General features: G+C 41.1%; 1 protein-coding gene across 3 annotated transcripts in view; it reads left to right on the plus strand.

Moving 5' to 3' along the window:
• MYPT-75D (Myosin phosphatase targeting subunit 75D) overlaps positions 1-22,892 on the plus strand; it is a 264,758-nt gene that overhangs the window by 121,948 nt on the left and 119,918 nt on the right. Inside the window, exon 1 of one of the 3 annotated variants that reach the window (XM_090378618.1) lies at positions 4,960-5,017. The exons of the other annotated variants lie outside the window; for them this stretch is intronic. The gene's annotated coding sequence lies outside the window, so the exon portion shown is untranslated. Of the gene's footprint in view, positions 1-4,959; positions 5,018-22,892 lie in introns of those variants that run through there. 3 annotated transcript variants of the gene reach the window in all.

Here is a 22,892-nt window from a genome sequence, read left to right on the forward strand (position 1 = left end):
AACTTTTATTCAATATCTAGTAGGATGGAATATTGACTGTATGGACTGTAATTCGGTCTTTTGACCCAATTACAGTGGCCATAAAATCCTTAAACAACCAACTCAATTACAGTCCATACACTCATTCCACTAGGTGTCTGAGGAGCAGCATAGCTCCAGAGTTGAGCATTCCTACATCAGAACATTTGTCATGTGTTGTATTGTGGTCAGTGGAGAACTGAAAGTCGAAATGCTCTTTCCAGCATTTCTCAGACATTCTCAATTGGATTCAGATCAAGAGAATTATGCGGTCAGAATAGACGTTAACCTTTGGAATGTTCCTTGAGCCATTCAGATACAATTTTTGCATGGCGGATAGTTGCGTTGTCTTGAAAGAGTTCATCGCAATCCGGGTAAAAATGAAACATTGCAGGGTGAAATTGGTCTGGTACGACAAAGATATTCATTGGAGTAACACGACTTTTTCACGGTGTAAATGGACCCAGTCCGTATCATTAGAATATGCGCCCACTTACCATGATATCACCTCCAGCTGCTTGAGTGGTAGATATGGGACAATTGGATGCATGACTTCATAAGATTCACACCACACTTCCATCCTACCACTGCTGCAAAGAAATGTAAATCTAGACTCGTCAGACCACACGATCTTTTTCCATTGATCCACAGTCTATTGGCGTTGGGTGCATCTCTCCAGTTGAATCTTTCGATTTTTACAGAAAGAATTGGCTTTCACATAGGCACATGGTTACCAAATCTCAGATTCTACTTCCGCCGCGTACTTCGGTTGAAAAAGGCTCTTTTTTTACTTAAATGTAATTTTTCAGTCATTTGCACAGTTTTCTTTAAATTTCTGTTTAAATTTCTTTCTTAGAATACCACATTTAGAGCCACATTCTTTTTTGTCTTCCGCTCATTGTATACTTTTGAGATGGTTGTTTTCGACACATCCATTATTTCCTTTGTTTTCTCTATTGTGGCTCCTGCTAAACATGTATCAACAATAAAACCTTTCTGAAAATCCGAAAGATCAGTTGTCTTCATCAACGGATCCACAGAGACGCTCCAGGAAAGTCCTCCTCATGAGTAGCACAATTGGTGTAATCTTCGTCCTCTCCACATTGTGTGGGAAAGACTCGAGTTCGAATCCCATCAATGACGAGAGGAATTTTTTATGGGCCTCTTTCACAACATAGCTGAATTAGTCGGGCTCAGGCGAGGATAGCATGGTTTTTCTCCCGGAAACCCAGCAAATCGACCACAGAATACACGCGATATGGCTGAAGTTGCTGATGTGCCTAAAACCCAACAATAACTTCAGGAAAGTGTAAAATATTTATCTGATAGCAAAGGACTTGTGATCATATAGTGTTTAGATACCGTACTTTTATCTTTTGACGATGTCAAGAATTATAGTTCAAGGCGTCTACTTGCTAATCTCGGTGGTATCAAAGAGTTGAGTTGTTTCTAAAGATGTTTTTAAATCACTTATTATCTGTTGACGCCGTTTGAAAATGTTGCTGATTTTTTGGCCATTGAGTGTATATGGTACCCATATTTTGGATAAATTAATTCTAGTAGTTGTTTTAATCTTAACACAGTGTGTGTAGGATTGATAGGCGGCCCCAACATCCGGCTACATGCCGAATGGTAAATGACAGAAATATGTGACTTCTGTCTTCTTCTAAGTTAAACAATTCTTTCAATAATAAAGGCTCCTTTTGGACATTGTACTGTGAAACACATTTGGTTTCTAATGGAAAAGAAGAAAGTGAATACAGCGGTCACTGATTGAGGACGTGGGTTTTGTGAGAAATGAATGTGGATGTGCACCCGCTACGGATGGAACACTGTGGTAGTTAGCACGCCAAATGTAACAGTACTCGCGCACGTGGTTGGTGTGGTTTTTGTCTCGCGTATTCAGTACCCGAAGACTTCTGGAAACCATAAATCTAATTTAGTTCCGGAAGCTATAAATCTAATTTAGACAATCGCAGTTATTTGACAGTTCTGATGAGAGGCGGCCGAAGTATCTGAACATCCGTTGTGTCCTTACGCTTTTATCCCATTAGACTTTCTTCGGGAGGTACAACTTCTTTAATGACACTTATTCTGTACAACACGTTTTGTCAACGGTGGAGGTGTTTCTCCTAACTTAAATGCACTTGGAATTCATATTGGACACGACGTGCATTTTGATCTTTAACACGAAAACAATTCGCGTTACACTGTGCTAGCCAGATCTGCAGCCATGTGATTGTTTGGTATGAAACAAGCCATCTTTCCTTGTTGAATTGTAGCAAATAAATCTTGCTAATTGTTTAGATTTATTTTTAGACTGTTTGTAAGCTGGAGAACCCACCTGTTCATGCGAATGAAGTTATGGGCAGTGCATATCACTTAGTGGCGTATCAGAAATATGATATTCTCACACCTTCCTTTAAATAATGCTCCGGTAATTTTTGAAGATCGCATGTTCAAGAACCTTGGTACCACCATTCGTTCTTCCTTTAGATCAGCGGTGGCCAATTTAGTCACGGAGGAACTGGAGGCCCACATCTCAACCCTGTCTATATTTCAGTTCGAAGACAACGTGTTTGTGCCCATCTCCTGAGGATTGCAAACCTGATGGTTCTTTCCATGTTCAATTTATTGCCGAACTTCAGCTAGATCAGATCCTCCATTTCGTTGATGTTCTAATGACGAGAGTTGGCTCGCGCCTTATTCGGGCCATTTCACGCGCTATAAATCAATCCGTTCCGTTGTGCATAGGCTTAATACAGGCAGAAAGTTGTTACAGATAGTGTGGCCCATTGCAGTACCCTCTAATTGGGTACTGCAGTGGGTATTTACATGCACTATAAATCCTTTGTTGCACACTTATGGTTATCTTATAAGATCGCATTGTTCCTGCAGTGCCATACAACCAAGCATAGTTCGATCTTAAGAAAATTTCATGAAAAAGATATTGGATAGGAAGCTTCAGCATGACTTCATCTTCCAACCCTTTCTTTTCAGTTCCAGACACATGATTCTTCATCTTGGTCAGACGTATATTTTTTTTATTTTTGCTGTACAATTTGTCTCTGGATCTATTCTTAATTGCTCAGATTAAGTTTGGCGATGTCATTTGTTTGAAAATGGTACATATCGGAGGGGGCTTGTGAGGGTACTTTTTTTTTTTTTTTTTTTTCCCGCTGTCAGCATTAGGATTTCCTGTAGTACAGAAAAAAAGCAGCAGGCTGGTCAAGGCCTTTTATTCCATAAAAATAAGACATAAGAGGATAATCCTCTTAACTCTGTATAACTAGTTATCTAGAGGGCGTGCATTCTAACAGATCAAATAATAACGATATGGAGGATAGATATCACTGTAATATCCAGTTTATGAAATATAATTTGTTGGTAAGTGGAAGAAGAATTAATATCGAGTTTCGTTCAGTAATAATATTTGACTAAAGTGGGCAGAAATGCAAAATGTCCGGTCGGCCATCTGGAGCAATCAATTGAAACATCTGCCATCGCTGAAGAAAAATTTTAGAAAACAAGAATTAGTGTGCGAACTTGAAAAATGTACTTAACATTTCCCATGGATGCATTTTATAACAATAATACGTGAGTGTAGTAATGTCCAAGTTTGTGCAAGATGGGTTTGACTTGGCGCATTATAGCCTTAGATGCCAATGCGCCATAAAATCCCCAAACAAACAAACAAAGCAAGATGGGTTCACAGAAATCTTTCTATTCGTGACAAAAAGAGGGTGGATTCATCAAAAGAGAATTTAAAATCAATTCTTGGTAATCAAGATAGATTTCTATCCCATTCGGCGATGAAACTTAGCTACACTTTTTATGATCCTGAATCCCAAATTAGAAAGCATGCTGTAGAATCCCAAAAAGGTTTACAACCCGTCATCAGCTGGAAAAGTGTTGTCCTCAATTTTCTGGACACAAAAGAATTGTTGTTAATTGATTACCTTGCACCTAAAAACCACAATAACATGGTAATATTATACCAGTCTAAAAGCTGCAATTGAGGAAAAAAGAGGAGGAAAGTTGAGTCATAGTCAAAGCCCGGGTTACAGAGGATAAAATTCATGAATATGGATATGAACAATCAACCCACCGTACAGTCCAGATCCGTATGACGTCCAACCTGAAGAATTGTTTTGAAGGATTGAGTAAGTGTATTGAACTTCGGGTGAATATCCGTATTCTTTATGTTGAAGTTGTTTTGGTTGGATTTGAAGGGGGGAAATTGGTAACCCCAGTTGACATAGGTATGTCTTCATGACGCGGATCCTGTTATTTAGTCACTGCTATTACTAAGAAATACCGGGAAAAAATTGTTTCTGATTACTGTTAGCCTTTTAAAGGCCGATTAGGCAGTCTTGAACAAGGCATTCTTAGTTTTCCACAGCTGATTTATTTCCCTTTCCTCCTCCAAAACAGTTGTTTGCTGACAGGAATTCTCTCTTTTTTTTGATTGGTAAGTTTCCGGAAGATGCCAAGGCCACAGTTTCCCAGAGCTGACGTACTTGTCTGCTGCCCTCAGGCGAACTCATAACGGAAGTTTTCGCTTGTCATAACTTTCCTTTAATGACAAGCGAGGACTGATTTGCTGACTAAAATCCTCGCCACTTCAATCCCACTTACCGAAAAAGGCACTCATCTGGGAACAGACTTCTTTCCGCTATCGAAACGGTATTGTGTTTGCGCTTGCGGCCGAGATACGCGCGTGACACTTAAGTGGTGGGTTTAACAATTCTGTTTGGTAATTTGTGGCGACGAAGTTTGTATGCCGGCAGCAGCTCGTGCTCTCCCCTGACGACGAAATAGGATCGCGTCTGTGTCGCGGCTGCTTGTTAGGGGAGGAGTGTAATTGCCTTACAACGAGAGCATTGGATTACTGCGACAATACTTGAGACGTCCAACCATAATGGCATTTAATGCCTCGTCAAGTCTGGTTATAATAACTGTAATGACCGAGGAGGCTTGATTGACGCCCACCAGAAAGGTAATTAGTCACGTGCCATTGTATTTTGATTAGCAAGATTAAGTTGCATACGTTGCCTTTCATTGTAAAGTTCTCGATATATTTTTTTTTATGTACAGGGTGTCCCAATAGAAATTATGCAGTTAAAAATAGAAATGACGTCATTTCAATTAATATTTAAACATTTCTAGACACTCGCTTACTTTCGGGACATCCTGTAATGCAAGGAGGAACCAGCAACGCAATCTGCCAAGCAAGAGTGCCCTTGTTTACCGCGATCAGTGACACATCTGACGGTTTGTTTACAATGTCCACGGGACCGATTCTGCTTCCGAAGCTATCATTAATTGCCTTAACAATCTTATTACATATTTAGAACAGTTCTCTCTGAAGATAAATTCAAATAAATCCGCACACATGGTGTTCTCACTTAAGTCACACTCCCAACTCAACTAAACCTGGAAATCCATGGAACATCCCTCCCTCTAGTAACCAAGCACAGAAATCTCGGGAATTATTTTCGACCCTAAACTCAGCTTTAAACACCATGTTGCCGATATTCACAACAAGGTCTGCAGAACCAGATGGCTTACCATACAACACCTTAATGAACAAGACTGAGTACACAGTTCAATACATATACCGGTTTCTGCAGCCAGTTATCGCCCACCGATCTGAAATCTGGGAGTCAGCAACGAAAACCACGCTAAACGATTCCATGGAGATGCTCCACGACGTCCAGGAGATGGATTTTGACTACAAGAATTTCATAGAGGATAAATCCTAAGAAGACGTATCATCAGGGAACAGGTTTCATCTTAGCTGCCAGTTTCTTCGTGCTGTGTTAACATGAAAAAAATGTTTTTTCATTTCCCGTGTTTTATAATTTTTCTTGTTTTGGTTCTTTTTTTTTTAATGTAAAACCCTTAACATTGTTGCTGTTATGAGTATTGCATTGGGTATCCATTAGGTATATTATCAAGACACTTGAACCTCCCCATTCAATTTGAGGTCTACTAGCTCCACTTATTTCGCATCGTTATAATCAGGAAGTAAGATTATTCTGTCCTCTCGTTTGTTGAAAAACTTTGCCTTCACAACGAGTTATCCTCTGACGCTGACAGTATTGCACTACTCTCAAACAAATGACATTGCCAAATGGTTTAATCTTCTGCCATTTATTTAAAAGATAAGACACTGCTTGGTTTCCTCGTGCGAGAGCCGATGGGCTGTAGCGACTTAGACAAAACAGGTGTGCTATTCATTTGTTTGATAGTAGTGCAATACCAGGACAAGTCATTGCGAAGGCAAAATTCATTCTACTGTCTGTGATTTATATCACAGAACAAACAATAGAAGCATCAAATTTCAGTTGCCATTTTTCGGAATATATATGCAACCGATCCAAGTTTTTTTATTATTATTCAGTTTATTAAGCTTGATTTCACCCCCTGTACAGTTGGTTGGCTAGAAGGATGTACATAAAATTTATAAGTGAAAAAGACATACATTAAAAGAACACTTGGCAATATGCTTGCCTGGAGTGGGGACAGCATATGTATACAATTTACAAGAGGCAGAAAACTTACATTTGAACATATATACAGAGAATTAATTCTAAGTTTACAATATAAATTCAATCTACTAAATGACAGCCGAACTCCAGAGAATTTTATGCGTCTGTCGATGGCATGTGATGGACTGGTAGATGGAATGACTTGATCGTGTTTGTCGAGATTCACTGGAGGTCGGTACTTCGATGCAAGTATTCCAGGATATTCTTCCTGTATTTCTTGTCATCCAATAGTTTGTTGGGGTTAATTTGCAGATTTGTTGAATGTTCCATAATGTTTGCTGGGAACATATCTCTAAGGCGGACAAAATTGGTAAGAGTCGACCTATACCGTTGTTTATGTCGCTCTTGGATAGGTACTTGAGGCAAAGATGATTTCTTGCACGTTGGGAGAGTTAATAGTTTTTTGCAAGAGTGATGAGGTTCTTTTTCCAGAATTTTGATCTTCCATGGTGTCTTTCCGCATGTAGAAGAGATCTGGAGATGCTGAACGGGTTTTCATGGATCCTGTTCAGCCACCTCACAACCCAATATTCAATTTCCAGGTATTTTGTTTACAATACTTGATGCGGCTGAGGACCATAACTCAGACGCGTAAAAAGCGATAGTCATGAGATACCTTTCAATGTTGGTTGCGCAAGTCAAAGGCGACGAATTAGTACGCTGACGATCTGAAGCTATTCATTCATTCAGATCAGCCGGAGCATGCGCTCTCTGCCCAAAGAGCTGCAACAAAACAAATCTCTCAGATAAGCACATTTCTTCAATACATTGATCATGAGCTAAATGCCGAAAAATCTGCCCAGATGACGTTTACAAAGAGAAGAATAAATCCAATGCACATCTCTGTAAATGGACATCAAATTAAACTTGTCAACTCTCACAAGGACCTAGGTTGGGTCTGGGATTCGAACCTTTTTTTTTCTGGAGCACTTCAAGGAAGTAAGAAACAAATTCTTCGCAGCCCTTTGGTCTGCTTGACAGGAACTGGTTGGTTACGGCGATAAGAAGCTAATAACTTTTTTGTCCAAGCTTGTGCGGTACAGGTACCACTCTACGCATCGGAAATCTGGTCCTCTTCTCCCCTCCAACCTACCGGCGACAGGTCTTGGGGATTCAGTATTGGATTCTGCAATCCCTCAATATGACTTCAGGACATCCCTTACTATCTCTAGGGGTATACTACATTCGCTGCATGGAATTGATCCCTTGGAAGCAAATCATCACCACTCGCAACATAATTACCCTCTCCAAACTCATTTCGGATAGACTGGATGCTCCTAAAATCGATAGCCTTATCCAGCCCACGAAGAACACCAGAATAACTAACCGGCAAACTTCTTTGATCAGACCTGCCTTCAACTAAATTAGCTCGCTCAGCCATATGTTCCCAGCAAACACGATTGGATTCCTCAACGACCTGAATATCAACCCTGAGACGATTTGCGTCGACAAACCTGCAGATCAAAAGTTTTAGCTGATACCTAAACAGTCCTGCAATTTTAGATCTTTCATGTCACTATCGTTTTACGTGCCTACTGTGTTGGAGGATGATATGCGCTCCTTTTCTGTTCCTGACAGCCTGCAGCATCTCCCCGGCATCCCCGCACTCTTCTTGGACAGACACTGAATGTATTTAGAGCATTATGTCGAACTTAATCTGTCTTAACTTCTGTAATTAACTATTGACTTGATCTCTGTATATTTTATTTTACCCAATATTGATATTGTATTCATTTTTATAATTCTGTTTACCCTCCTAGCATTTGATTGCTGTCAAGGGATGGATGTAACTTTTCTTTACCTGATTAAATAAATTTGCATATTAGGGACGTATTTTGGCAACCAACAAGCTCCTGCCGAATCACCCAGAAGGCTGCATATGTTTTCCTTTTTTGTATATATGAAATGGTCCTGGAAAGTAAGGTTTTCGTCGCAGGTGAGACCAAGGCCTGTTTGAGTTGAAACCTTTTGTGACCTTATTTCCATTTATTAGAGCTTGGATATCATTTTTGTTCCGCTTCTTGGTTATAGATATTTAGTTGGAACCTTACCATATCTAAGTAGTCAACAAGTTGATTAATTTGTGTAGCAGTGTTTTGATTGAAGCAGCTTGGTCTAGCTCAAATTGTTAGCCACCCTGTCCGTTTTGAAATCATCGGCAAAGTTTGACAGTTTCCCTTGGACACCCTCGTCAATATCATTTACGAAAATTAGAAATAGGAAGGGTCCCAACACTGAACCCAGAGGGACCTTTAGTCTTAGAGTGGTCCATCTTGAAGACTGACCAGTTGCTAATAAAAACGATGTTGATAGTCGTTTGCTATGTTGTATGCACAAGTCCGTACCTCGTCAAGAACGCGTGATGGACGCAGTATTGTGGCCCCGAAACAGAAGTAAATTGCACTTTCTTACGTTTACATTTTTGTTCCGAGTTTTTCCCCCTCGAGATTAGAACGGAATCTGTGCTCAGAACACCTCGTTCTGCTCGCGAGACTAATTCACCTGCCTTCGCCAGATGCACGAAACCCTCTACGGTGGCGGCGTTGTTTGTTTCACGTAAACCGGGAGATTAATAAAATCCCCGTGCCGTCGTCCGGCCCGGCTGACATCAATAACGCGTCACCCCGATGCCATTCTGCATCTCCGCCGCTAATCAAATGCTTACTCCACGTGCGGCCCAGCTACCCACCGTATCCAGAGCTGTCAACTGCGGAAATGATGCGTTTCTGCAGGTTTATTTGCATCTCCGCCAATCCACGCGGCTACACTTGTCGCGCACCCTGTGGAGGTCCTTTGTCAGGTTGCCGGAAAAGTCTGAGAGAGTGCATCGCCGGGGAGATTCGCGGTTTAACGTCGTACGAAATAAGCCACGACGTGTTTCGACACCGGTGTTTATCAGAAATGTTGAGAATCCTCTTTTATCTCTTTCGGTTGCAGTTGCGGTGTCGTAAATCAGTAGCGTCACCTTCGCTCGCTTTCTCGGTACAGTGAATCTCCCTGGCGAAATTGGGTTTGCCTCATCCACGTTGCAAACATACGTTGAGTAATGAGATAAGATCCGAGGCCACTGCACCCCCCTTCATCCCCCACGAAGCTCTGTTTTAAGTAGGTGATTATTAGTAGTAGTGAAATAATGCAGCATCAGCCATAATAAATTGTCCATTCCTTCAAATATTTTGTCCAACCTTCCTTAGATTTCTTCAAACTTATTCACAAAACCTGTTATCCTTTGCTTGCACCTGTTCTGCGTCGCCTTTTTACACTTTCTTATTCCATTGGTGTTTTCCTTTTGCTTGGAAATTTGCTCATATCCAGCCAGTTCCTAAAAGTGGTGAGAAATCCATCTAATTCCACTTCTACTCTTTCTAAAGAAATGGAGAGCCATTAACCAGCAATCTAAATTACACTGCCCCACAAAATGAACAGAACAAAATGTTTTTCATGAATAATTTGTGAACAGTGTCGCCCAAGGAGAGTATTTGATATAATAGGCATCCTGGTATGCAAATTCGGAGCATTCAATAGAAATCGATCTACCACCAAAGAGCCGTAAATTATTCATGCCTCTAAAAACACGGGTTGCGACCATATCACTTAATTCTCGTTTTTTGGCTTGCTCAGTGGGATAGCCCATCTCTAGTACTCAGGATGGAAAGTCATCGTCGTTTAGATGATTCTTTGAGTGGGTGGGCTCATTGGACGACTTGAAGCTGGGCAGTCGAAGGCGGCACATTGGCTTAATGTGTTGTGCAGTGTCGTCTCGGCACTAAAGTGCATTCGTGTCTGACGGCACCAGGGGGTTTCCCCCATCTCCGTGTTGCTTTCATTGTGGGTGTATTAGTTTGCTGAAAAGGCCAGAGATTTAAGTGTATGGATTTTCTAAGTGTAGTTTTATGTATCGTTATTCTTCTGGCCTTTTAGTCCCGACCCCTGGTGGGGGCCCAGCGTTGCCCACACTTTGCCCTCTGGATGCAGACCAAGTACCCAGTAGTTAATTTTTACTCTGGCAAGCCCTGCCACCTAGTTTCCTGAGATTTCAGTGGCCTTTAAAAAAAAAAAAAAAAAAAAAAAGAAGCTAGCATAGGGGTGAGCGCTAGAATTGGAAAAGCCAAATGTTTATAAATGCGATTTAATTAAATTTTGACTGTGTGGGGCGTACGCTAGCTATAGGTAGAGTAAGAGGAGGCTTAAGACGGGGGAAGGTATGGGGACGATAGAGAAGGCACCCCAATATGGCGGAAAGCCAGAAAACCGTCTCTCCGTACCAGGGAAGGGATTTTAAATAGGTGAGCCAGGTCAGGGTGCCCGGCTCAGATTGCCTAGGGGCACCAAGGCATGATTTCCATCACAATGTTGTGTCATAGACAATGAATTCAGTGGTGTTCCAATTCAGTTTGTTCATTCCAATGATTGCATATTTCCCGATCTGGGAGTGCAGTAAGATTTGTGTTGCAAATTTAAAGGTGGTAGATGACTTTCATCAACTGGTGAAATACCACCACTTTGCTTGTTGGAGGCTTGAAGTGGTGAAACCAATGTTTAGTCTCTAGAGCAAAGTTTCCGGCATCCCCTTGCCCCCATACTTGTCCAACCCATGCACGGTACCAAGTACTATAGGTTTTGATACCTTTTCGTGTTTGGGGTTTTCATAAAAAAAAAAAAAATTCTCAGCTTGTTTTAAGGGCGTACTCGGTTGGTTCAGGTAGAGTAGAGGGAACAGATTGAAGTATGGGGATAATAGCGTAGACATCCCCAGGAATGTCAAATGGGACAAACCCCACCAGGAGAAGATGGGGGTGGCAGGGAAGGGAGAAACGGAGGACCGCCCCCCTGCTGTGGAAGGGGGTTAAAGAGGTCAGCCTGGTTAGAGCACTTGGCTCAGATCGCCTAAAGGCCTGGGGCAATATTGACGTTTTTATGTCTTGTCAATGGTCATGTATCTAGTGCGAGTTCCTATTCAAGTTATGGTCCATTTCAGTGGAAAATTATTTTTTGGGGTGGAGTCCCCATTCAGTATTTCTTCCAGGTTGATAATAGTCAGTGGGCTTCGTTACCCTTCACTAGTTGTGGTTCCAGGTTTTATCTTCTTACTTCAGGATAATATTAATTCCACATTTAGATTGGGATGAATTTGGTTTTTGCCATGTTCAGGTTGCAGTTAGTTGTTTTCATATATGGCCCGAAGGATTCTTCGTACAAACAAGTCCTGGGCATAGCGTGAGAACGCCTTGTGTTCGTCCTCTCTATCTAGGATGTGCAATTCCTGTTCTCTAGCGGAATAGTGTAGTCTGGTGTTTAGCAGGCAGCGATGGTCCTCAATGTTTGCAATGATACATTAGGTGCTGCCAGGTCTCCACCTCCCCACAGAAGCAGAGGGGGGCTATCCACTAATCTAAAGGTTGATAATTTGGCGTTGAACGGGCCATGACCCGTTAGCAAGAAGGTTGTGTTGAGTCCAAGCGACAGCCAGAGGGGCAGACCTCTGGTACAGAATTTAATAATTTCTCCCTTGGTAGTTTGCTGCCATCGACTTTGCCATTCCCGCTGCATGTGTTGAGTTACTCTTTGTATTTCTATCCTGTGATTGTTAGTTGGATCGATGGTGTGCCCTATGAAAGTTGGGCGTCCTTTAGCCATATAGTGGAGCATGGCGGTTCTGATTTCCTCCAGGTCCAGCGAGAACCTGAAGGGCATGGGTACTCACCGTACGGCAGGCACGAGCGATGGCGAGTAGTATGATTCTTTGTATGGAATCCAGGGTTTTTTGGTTGACTACAGTTGTAACTTTGTAATACCAAACAGGCGAGGGGATAAGTTATGAAGGTATGAAGATTGTCTTATAGTACAATGAAAGGGTGCGTTTGAGTCCCCAGTCCCTCCGGGAGATTCTGGCGACTAAGGCTGAGTAGTTTCGTATCTTGGTCCTTATATACCGGTACTTGAGATGTGGTTGGAAGGTTAATTTGGTATCCATCATTACGCCCAGATACTTAAGTTGCGTGTCCAATTTGATGGTAGTATTCCCAATCTTTATCTGTGGCGGTCTTATCTCTAGCTTCCCTTTTAGCAGCACCGAGCAGGTTTTTGCGGGAGAGATTTGGAGGAAGTGGGTTTCTGTCTGCTCCTGTAAGGTTTTCAGGGCTGGGTTTGCTATATTTTCAAGTTGGGCTCTAGAGTTGGCAACTGTAATAATTAAGTCATTATCAAAGGTCTTGGAGCGGGCCTAGCCCAGGACAGCATCCTGGGGGCAGCCCCTGCAGACCGATTTGGTCAGCCTCCTGTAGGGCGCACTGACTTCAATTTTCCGTCTGGAGAGATATGACCTGATGATATTGTATAAATTCTGCGGTACAGCTGCGTATCTCAGTCTTGCAAGGACACTGGCCACCAAATGATGTCAAAGGCCCTCGCAAGTCTATTGATATGACCAAGAAATATTTCTTCTCAGTCATATTCGCTGCATCCAGGAGGTTTTTCAGAGCATCTATTGTAGACGATCCAGCTTTGAAGCCGTATTGGTTTTTGTTTTGAGAGTCCTGCCATGTCATAGTGGGTTTGAATTCGTCGGTGAAGCATTCTTTCCAATACCTTGCTGGCGAGGGTCAACAGGGCAATTGGCCGGTATGAGTCGGGTTTTTTCAGTGGTTTCATCGTGTTTTTTAGATTAGTTTTAAGTTGTTTATCTTCCAGTCGTCTGGGAAGGCACTACAAGTATTAACAGGCTGTATCTCCCTTGACCTACAAGCGGCCTTCACAGGGTTTTCCCATGCTATCAGAAAGAACAAAAACTGAATTCCTGGGGATAAAAACTATTGCCAATGCAGATCCGAAACAAGAACTCCGGCGTACTTGGCAGGAACTTGTTTTCCTCTGGAAAATCCGTTGGGGATGATTCCACCAAGGCAGTACTACCAAACTATTTCTACCTAGTGTCTCCTACCTCAACAATTTAATAAAAATACTTGGCTGGTTCTTCCCTAATTTGCATACTCCCTTTCTTCTGACAGGACATGGGTCATTCAAAAAGACTTCAGGACTTTGGGCATCGTAAGCTATGCCCATTCTGAATGTGAAGAACTGGAGGACTGGCACGATGTAATGCACTCGTATAACATCTCCCTGGACCTACATAATCAATTGTTACTGGATCTAAATTTAACCACACTTATTCCGGAGAGCAACCTGTTAAAATCAAAAACGTTTTTAGCCTTTAGTAGGTATGCCTCAGCAGTCTTCAAAAGGCGTTGGTATCATCTCTGATCCCACAACATAGACATCCAGACCAGACGTTCCCGAAACATCTATGATCTCTCCTTATATCTCAATCAAACTCACACACTCCCTTTTGCGCCTACCCAACTTTGCAGATCTCCCTTGTTCTGCAAGCTGTCTTCCTTTCTCTGGCCTACGGTGGGCTCCCAGGCCAGGGATAATTCTTATTTCTCCCTTCCCACCTCTTATTTTTGCTGGAGAATGCCTACTTTCCTCGTCCTCTTCCTTTTGCCTACTTTGAATCCACCACTTGTATTATCTTCCCCCTCCCTTTTTTTTTATTTGGTCTCCGTCCAGAAAGTTCAGGCCACTCTGGTGGAGAACAGCCAGAGTATGAGTGCAGCCTGGCTCACCTCCCAGTGGTGGTGGCGGGCAACGTAGGGTCCCACTAGGGGCCAAGTAGCCAGAGACGCAACAACAGAACATAAACTGCATAAACCAGACTACACTTTTTTTCTGGCTTATGCAGTAGTTCTGCATTCCATCACAGAGTATATACGGCGTAGATGTGGGAAACCACAGGTGGCGCCTAACCCTAAATACTATGCCACTATGACTTGACTACTATCCAGTTAACTCCAAACCACCGCAGAGCTCGTCGAAACTGGTGCCATGAACATGTGACGTGGAGCCCTGACAAATGGGGTACAGTTCTGTTCTCCGATGAGTCTCGTTTTAGCTTTTGGCCTATAAACAGATTATAGACGTTATTTCATCGTTGACAACGAGAAAGACAACTCATCAGCCATAAATCCTTCCAACAGGAGTGCGTTATAACGCGAGCAGTACAGTAGGAAGGTGTCCTGTTCAGTTTGTCGCTGCCCTCGAACTTTTCCTCGCAAGGTACACTGATTTCTTATCATATGCAGAACACCTCAAATTATACGTAACATCTAAAGACCATGAACAAAATCACCTCATAAGTCAGCGAGTCTCCATCCCGATCAAGAGCCTTGTAACCTATCTACTGCAAATAGGTATGGAGCCAAGCGTATCTAAATCAGCTCAAATTTTTTTTTACAAAAAAAGAGAATCAAAAATGACATCACAAAAATTACAAGGGATTGCAGATAAGGAAAGTCTCACACCGACCTCGGCATGATTTGGGACGAGGGCCGCCGGCATCACTTTTCAGAACCATTTTTCAACCATGAAATCGAAGACTTTCTCGGCGATGTGGGCAATTCGACAAGAGCTGACGGGGTTAGTCAACGTCGATGAGAAACCCCTGCTTCACCAATCTGGTCTTCTGCCCCGACGTCGTACATAAACAGATTCCTTGCATTCGAGTACTGGGTAATGCGATGGGTGAATATGGTCACGGGCAACGCCTTCAATATCTTACCCCAGGGCTGTTTTATATACCAACATAAATGTCACTCACTTATAGAGTACAGCAGGGAGGTGTTCACATAGCATCCAGGAATATTCGTCTTCTTTCCCAGATTCTTACCTGTGTGATTGATGTCCCCAGTCTTCGACGACTTCTCTACTCCACGTGCTGGACGCAGTAACGACAACTTCTACTTACCGTTACATTCTACACTGTCCAACCTGTGCTGTCTAAAGAATTTCTTACCAAACAACGTCAACCTCTTCAATTCATTGGTAATAGACCACCCTGTGAAATGCTCTGAAGGCAAGCAGTATAGTGTGAAGATCCTCTCTGAAGCGCACAGCTTACTTCAAGTATAGAACGGAAACTACTTGGATAAAGAAAATGGAAATTGAGCAACATGAAATGACTGTTGAACATCTACTTTTGTATGAGACTGTAAATAATTTCCCCTTTTAAGTTTGTCAATAATTGCATTTTGTAAATAATACTGTAAATATACGCACCTGTGTAAATAATTGAAACAGAAACTTAAGGGAACAAACTCCCTCTCCCTAGCCTGGATTCAGAATTGAATATTGCATTAATACAATAGTGAAGCCTACGCTGTTCTCTCGCCGCCACCGCTGCCATGCCATCAATACGTTTCTTTCCAGTGGAGTGTTGGTGGGAGGAGGGAGAGGCACGGATGGGGGCGTCTGTGACATATGTCGCTAATCGGATTGGTGCACCCAACCATCCTTGGTTCTCAACTTAGGCCACTTGTTTTTCATCTAACCCATTGCAGATACAGTAAAGTATCTTGTTGAGCTGAGCAGGCAAAATGAAATACGATTTCTTATATGGGGTGGTGATCGATTGTAAGGGCTCTCCCTCAGCTACTTATTCCCGTCACGTTTATCTTTTATCTCCCCTCAACAAAAAAAAAAAAAAAAAAAAAAGACATCCCTATCCCGTACTTCTGAAAACTCAAGCTACATTCACAGCAGCACGCCGGTCTTTTACTCTATACAATTCTGTAGCATGCTCCTACTCCTGCAGTCGCTATGTGAGCTCTTTGGTGTCACGTTCTTTTTTTCTATACTCCCCCCCCCCCCCGACAAATCTCCAGATAGCGTCCAGCTGCCACCAGAAAATTCCGTTCCGGTGTACCTACCTTATACAACGAACCGTACTTTGAAAAGGCATAATTGAGGAAAAACATTTATTGGAAATGTATACAAGATACTTTCAGATGGCACAAATGAAGAGTAAAATGAACGACTGTATAAAATTCCAGAAAATTTGTATTGTACAGACATTTTGAACGTTCCCCCCTTCACTGATTTTAATAGCAGAGCAAAAAGCGTTACGATAAGCCTTGCCATCCACAATTTCGGGACAGAAATCATCCGATTTGTGGGAGAGAATTTTTTTTTTTTTTTTTTTTAACAAAAAGCGAAGATTTTTATGAAACTCATCTTATGGTCTGAAAAATACGGTAAGTGCTTTTAAACTAATTGAGAATGGGTAGCTTTCAATCGGTTAATATTTTGTGATAATTAGCACTGTATAATTAAGACGTAATGGAATATTACTGTGTGAGGTTTTTTTTTTTTTTTTTTGCGGAAAAACACTTTACTTTTAACATATTAATCTTTTCTTCCAGCAGGAAGAAAATAATAATGCTAACTTGTTCTTCTCCTCCAGCTACTCGTAATCTACTCTAAAATTAGAATGAAGTGCTAAAATGTTTCGCATAGCTCCATTATCTTTATGGACGCGTCTTGCAGATGACTTTAATCCCAATCTTCCATTGCCATATTTTTAGTGAATTATTTAAAAGCAATTCACTTAAAAGCAGTCTTAACGTTTCATTGCTTTGGATTGTACCCCCCTAACTTTTTTTTCGATGTTTACCAGTTAAAAATAACTGAGTTTGAAAAGAAATTAGCCTTAATCTCACCTGACTTTTCTTCATAGCCCGTTAAGCTATGCCTTTATTCGTAACAAGTTGAAACTCTTGTTGTTGTTGTTTCTTTACGTCAGAAAAATGCTTTAACGTTGCACCTGCCCAATAAAGTCAGGCACTGGAAAGGAGAATTCCTCATAGGGACGCATACGAGGAGCGTTCAATAAGCTAGCTAGCTATCTATCTAGGAAATGAGATAAATGTTTTTTTATTTTTCATAAAACTCATCTTATGGTCTGAAAAATACGGTAAGTGTACTGAAATTAACTCCCCTGAATTTCAGTACACTTGCTCCATTTTGTTGGCAATGAGGAAATGCAGTCCACCAAAGAACACAGAAACAGCAGACTTCATTCATTATCATCAGCAAGGCGACGTTCACGTATGTTTTTCTTGAGGCGTCGAAACAGGGACAAGGTCCAGACTGTAAGGTGGATGGGTAAGTTCTGTAAAATCACGGTCTCTCAACGTAGCAGCAACACCTTGTGACCTGTGCATTGGTACGTTGTCGTGAAGATGAAGCACACATCTGGAAAGTTTCCCACGCACGGCGTTTTTTCTTTGACTTCTCCAGTGATTGCCTGCTTGTGTTCCAAGTAGTTACAAAATTCCCTCAGCATCTTAAAAAAATTGTGGCCATAATCTTGCCAGACAGCTGAAGGCTGTGTCCGAAATTTTTTGGGTGGGAGAGAACCCTTGTGCTTCCATTGCATTGATTCTTGCTTGATCTCAGTGATGAACCCATGTTTCATCAGCTGTAACAATTCTGGGGATGAAAGTTTCAGGATCTCTTGCATAAAGCTGTAAATTCTCCTCAACATCGTACTCTGAATTGCTTCTCCACAGGGATCAGAAATCTGGGGACTTGCCGTGCCCTGACCTTAGTCATCTCCAAATGTTCGTGGAGGATGGTTATAAGACACCTTTAAGAGAATTGGCACCTTTAAACATCTGTCATTCAGCAGAAGGGTTTCGACAGCATGGCACATTTCTGGATTGTTTGCTGTCACAGGCCTTCCTGGACTTGGATCATTTTCGTTGGACTCTGTTCCACTTGAATTGCTTTGACCAGAATTTCCTCTCGTATTCTGAAGGTGCATTTTTCTCATACGCAGCCACCATCCTTTCGTGAATGGCCTTTGGTCCATTGCCTTCCTTGGTGAGAAACTTGATGACTGAACGATGCTCCAATTTCAGCAAATCCATAACTTGATACAGATTTCTTCCTTCTTTTTTGTTACAGCAGCACAACCTAAAAACATAGTGGGATCAAGACTAGTATGATTCAAGCTGATTTACTTAGGTACAAGATGTATTATTGAAATATAATATGAGAAGTACCTTAGGTAGATAATTGATTGAACGCCCATAGTAACATCACTGGATAAAATAAGGTATGGAATATTTGACTTCCAGTAGAAGTGAATAACCAAGATAATTGGAGAGTTTTTTTCTGAACATGAAGGGTTGAAATATTGATATATGGAATTTAAAAGGAACTCTTAATTCAACGCGAAGATTTCATTACAAGAAAACTTGCGTCCTGCTGTTAAAATAATTATGGATGCGATATAAAGGGCAACCAATGAGTCAGAGGAGTTTACAAGATACAGACAATGCTGTATTTTGTGCTATCCCGTGGATTACAATCTGGCAAAAAAGTCTTTGTCCTTCAGATTATCAAAAGGAATTCTTAACAAATATGGGATGGACACCGCCGACCCTACGAGTCGTCAAGACAAGTATATTTTTCCTTGGATAAATTATTAACATCTGGACTTGATGCGACACATCTATCTGGCATTATCTCACACTCACCAAAGTCAGAGATTTCCAGTTGACTGAGTACAGCACCAATATTCTTCAATCTGATCACCTTAAAAAGCCCAAATAGAATGTTTCCAAATTGACTGTGACAAATTCTGTTCTGGAAAGGTCTGCAGAACAAATTCTGTTCTGGAAAGATCTCACAAGCAGCATAACTCTAAGAGTATTACACCCAACCCATATAACGAAAATTATTTTTATTTTAAGATTTCAATATTGAGCTGATTTATTATCTTCTTTGTTAGATACAATAAAAGTAGCTGAAAAGTATATTACCGTATTTTCCGGACTATAAAACGCATCCATTTAGAAGGCAAATTTTGGTATAAAGTTAAAGTTCAGACCAACTGAACTTTGCCTTTATTCAAAGAATACATTATCTTCAGAACATGTTCGGGTTGCAACAGCCCTATAGTTTTTATTGAAAGAAGTTAGTAGTACGATGGTACCGTGGATGGGTTAAAGCTTCTCTAGATTCCCTGGAGCTAGATTTGAGTGTGAGTTTCTTCTTGTTTCGCAACCCTCAACCAGTACATTTTACTAAAACAGCGTATGGCTTTAAGAACGTTCGCAGTGATAATCTTCATTTCTGTTCCTTTCTTCTGGTTTGTGCGCCTGTAATTTTCTTCTGGCTTCTCAACCAATTAAATAAATAAGTTTTATGTTTATACTGTGGGACGACCGCACGGTCAGAGGAGTTCACAACTTAGAGAGAATACAAGAAACAGCACCGTATTTAGTAGTCAATCAGGATTGAACTATGGTCACTCAAAGCACTTGTACTTACGTACCAGGAACCGTAGCCGAGGCGACCACTCGGCTACGGTTCCTGGAAACGCGTAGGATTCAGCTGAGTAGATATATTTAACAAATAATCTTATCTAGATTAAAAGTGTTACAATATGGATGGAGTCATGCTGAAAAAGGAAAGTACTCGCTTTCCAACCTGTCTATTTAAAGGATCGGCGCAAATTCTTTCATACAAAATAAACGGATAAAAAATATTTTTTCTAAAATTCTACATTCCTCTCTTCTAAGTCGCAAAATCTGTTTCCTGAACATTTTACTTTAGTTGTGCTAATTTCTGAGCTCTCTGTAATACACCGAATTGTTGTAGTCACCAGTTGTATTACACCGAATTGTGAAATATAAAAATGCGTTTTATGGTCCGAAAAATACGGTAATTCGATTTTTCTACAGGCGCATTCAACAAAAAATAGATAAATAAAATAAACAATCCTGTTTAAACGGTAACAGTTTTGGGACGACGTGAAACAGTCGATAGATTTCCGGAATGGGGGTGGAGTGAAGTTTTGTTTTGTGTATGTTCTTAATAGCGATGGCATGTCCAAGATGATAGTGGCAAGCACAGAGCTACTTTCCCACAGAAATTTTGTTCATTCTTTGACTTAAAGCACCCCTTTTAAATTACCTTTAGTGAGGACAAAAAAAAGAAAAGGTGCGTGAAGTCTTGTTCTTGTATTATCCAGCTTTCAGGGTACAGCAACAGGTGGTCGTCAATCGCCACAGTCGCTTCTCTGTAATTAGTGACGCTAGTAAATCCCCCCGTAGGTTATTACACCCAAAATACAGTAAGGTTCTTTATACGAAGGCGTGTAATGACCTCGTGCTGTTGCGAACAATATACACAACAAGAACTGAAGACTTTAATGAGACATTCATTCCCAGTACAAGGTGGAGTTGCGATGGAGAATTAAAATGATAATGGCCATCCTCGCGTTGGACAACTCAGATTTAAACGAGGTTCGTTTCGGTGCTGACAGTCGGGCTGTAATAATTTTAGTAGCGTGTCTTTGCACTGCTTGTTAAAGAAAATTCTTTTTACTTAACAGCTAAGAAAACGAGTTCCTCTTAATTTCCTCACATATTAGGAGGATACTGTTGTCAGCTAAAGAACTTCAAAGACAAACGTCTTCCAACGTTAATTTCAGTTTAATTTTTAAGGGGACCTTTTTAAAGGGCAATTCATCAGTGCTTATTTTGATATTTTTTTGTTATGTAAATCTTTAATTTTGAATTCAACTAATTTAAACGCTTCTCCTTTGGCTTCTCATGTCTGTTCTTAAATTGCAGAATTATTTGTAGATGGAAAGGTGTTTGATCGTACAGTTGATTTATATTTCGATGAGTCTATAAGAATTCTGGAAGATCTCTTTCCGGTATGTTGCATCCTCGCAGAGTTTTTCAGCAAAGAGTTAAATATTTTTACTATATTTGACGGGAAGAGATTTCGTAGGCTACCAAGATTGTTGAGGATTGGACGAAGTGGGGGATTTACTCCTCTGCAATGTCTAACTGTGGTACGCGATTTGGCTAGAACCTTATCCAGGGTCTTGAGATAGTAAAAGGGTGGCCAGCAAACTGTAAGCCGTCTCAAGAGCCATCGATCCCAAGGACGGTCTTATAATGCGAATCAGGAGCTAAGTACCAAATTTGAGAGGCATACACTGGAATCGGAAGGACACACTTTAAAATGTACTTAGTCGCTAGATGAGGGTCCCTAATTCCTACAAGTTCTTGTCTAGTAGCCCATAAAGCAGCGTATATTTTTGTCTTCATGTGAGCGAAGTGTTGAACAAAGGCGAGACTGTCGGCCCACTTAAGACCCAGGTCCAGATGAGAGTACATTTTGCCACACTAGATTCATTCACAAAGATAGAGATGTCATTTTTCTTCTGTTTGTTAGTTACGGTCATTAGGGCCGACTTTTGTGCATTAATACGGAGCCCAGTGCCATCTAGATAGCTCAAAAATTCTCGGCTTTTGCTATTCGCCATCTGGCAATACCATCACTTTCTGCTGATTTGTGGTCTTTGGACGTGATGAAGAATTTCACATCGTCAGCATACGTTATAAAATCACTTCACCCACACACACACACACTACCTCCTTTTCTCATCAACTCTTCTAGGTCATCTAGGTGTTTGGTTATTCACAGCTTTATCTTCTATTTTAGTGTGATATGATTTCGAAGCGATTCTTGCATTATTTCTGTTCCCCTCTTTCTTGCTTAGAAATAAAAGATTTCATCTTTTTAGCAATGAAATCTTTTTTTCTTATTTTTGAAGGAAAGCCTATTGCAATTGGTTTGCATCAAGATTTCCAGCTTTATTTTCTGCCTGTACCGAAGTTTACAATGGTTGTAAATGAGCTTTAGTAAAGCCAAACTCAGACCCCTGCATCAGTGATATTCAATGCTGCCTTTAATTTTCCAACAGAAAAACATTAGAGAATCCTGAACAATATTGACATTAAGAATTTTATAGGTCATTGATGGCTTTCCTCCACTTCTTAATACCTTTGCTTGAGTTTTGTGTTGGTTTTTCACATTTCCTGTTCCAGTGGTGTTTTACCTGCTATGTGAAAATTTGCTCATATCCAAACCAATTCATAAATAGGGTGTCACCCTCCCATCCTGTTATCTGTTAACTTTCATGCTATATTCAATTTTCCATCTGACTCGCAATTACCAGTATGGATTCCATCATTGTCAATCCATCGACAATAATACAGTGTACTAACACTAGATGGTAGACGACTCATCAACTGGTCCAATACCACCACTTTGCTTATTGGAGGCTTGAAGTGGTGAAACAAATGTTTAGTCTCCAGAGCAAAGTTTCCGGCATCCCCTCCCCATCTCATTCAACCCATGCAGCACTTAAGGAGTGCGAAGACTTTAAATTACAACTCGGTGAAGTTTGAGGTGAGAATGAGTCTCTGACAACACGAATTGATGTCATACAGAAATTTCGAACTCGACAGGACTCAAGTGTCTCTACCGACGAAGCTTTCTCGAATTCTGCCCCAGGATGGAATCTTTCCGCGCAAAATGCTTTGGTTCCACAAGAGATAGTCTTACTGGAGGAGATTCAACCATCAGGGGAACCGGAAATCTGTCCTTTTTCGGTTC

This window comes from Mastigoproctus giganteus, chromosome 7 (genome assembly GCF_048544385.1).
Source record: "Mastigoproctus giganteus isolate SK-2022 chromosome 7, ASM4854438v1, whole genome shotgun sequence".
In the NCBI taxonomy this organism is placed as follows: Eukaryota; Metazoa; Arthropoda; class Arachnida; order Uropygi; family Thelyphonidae; genus Mastigoproctus; species Mastigoproctus giganteus.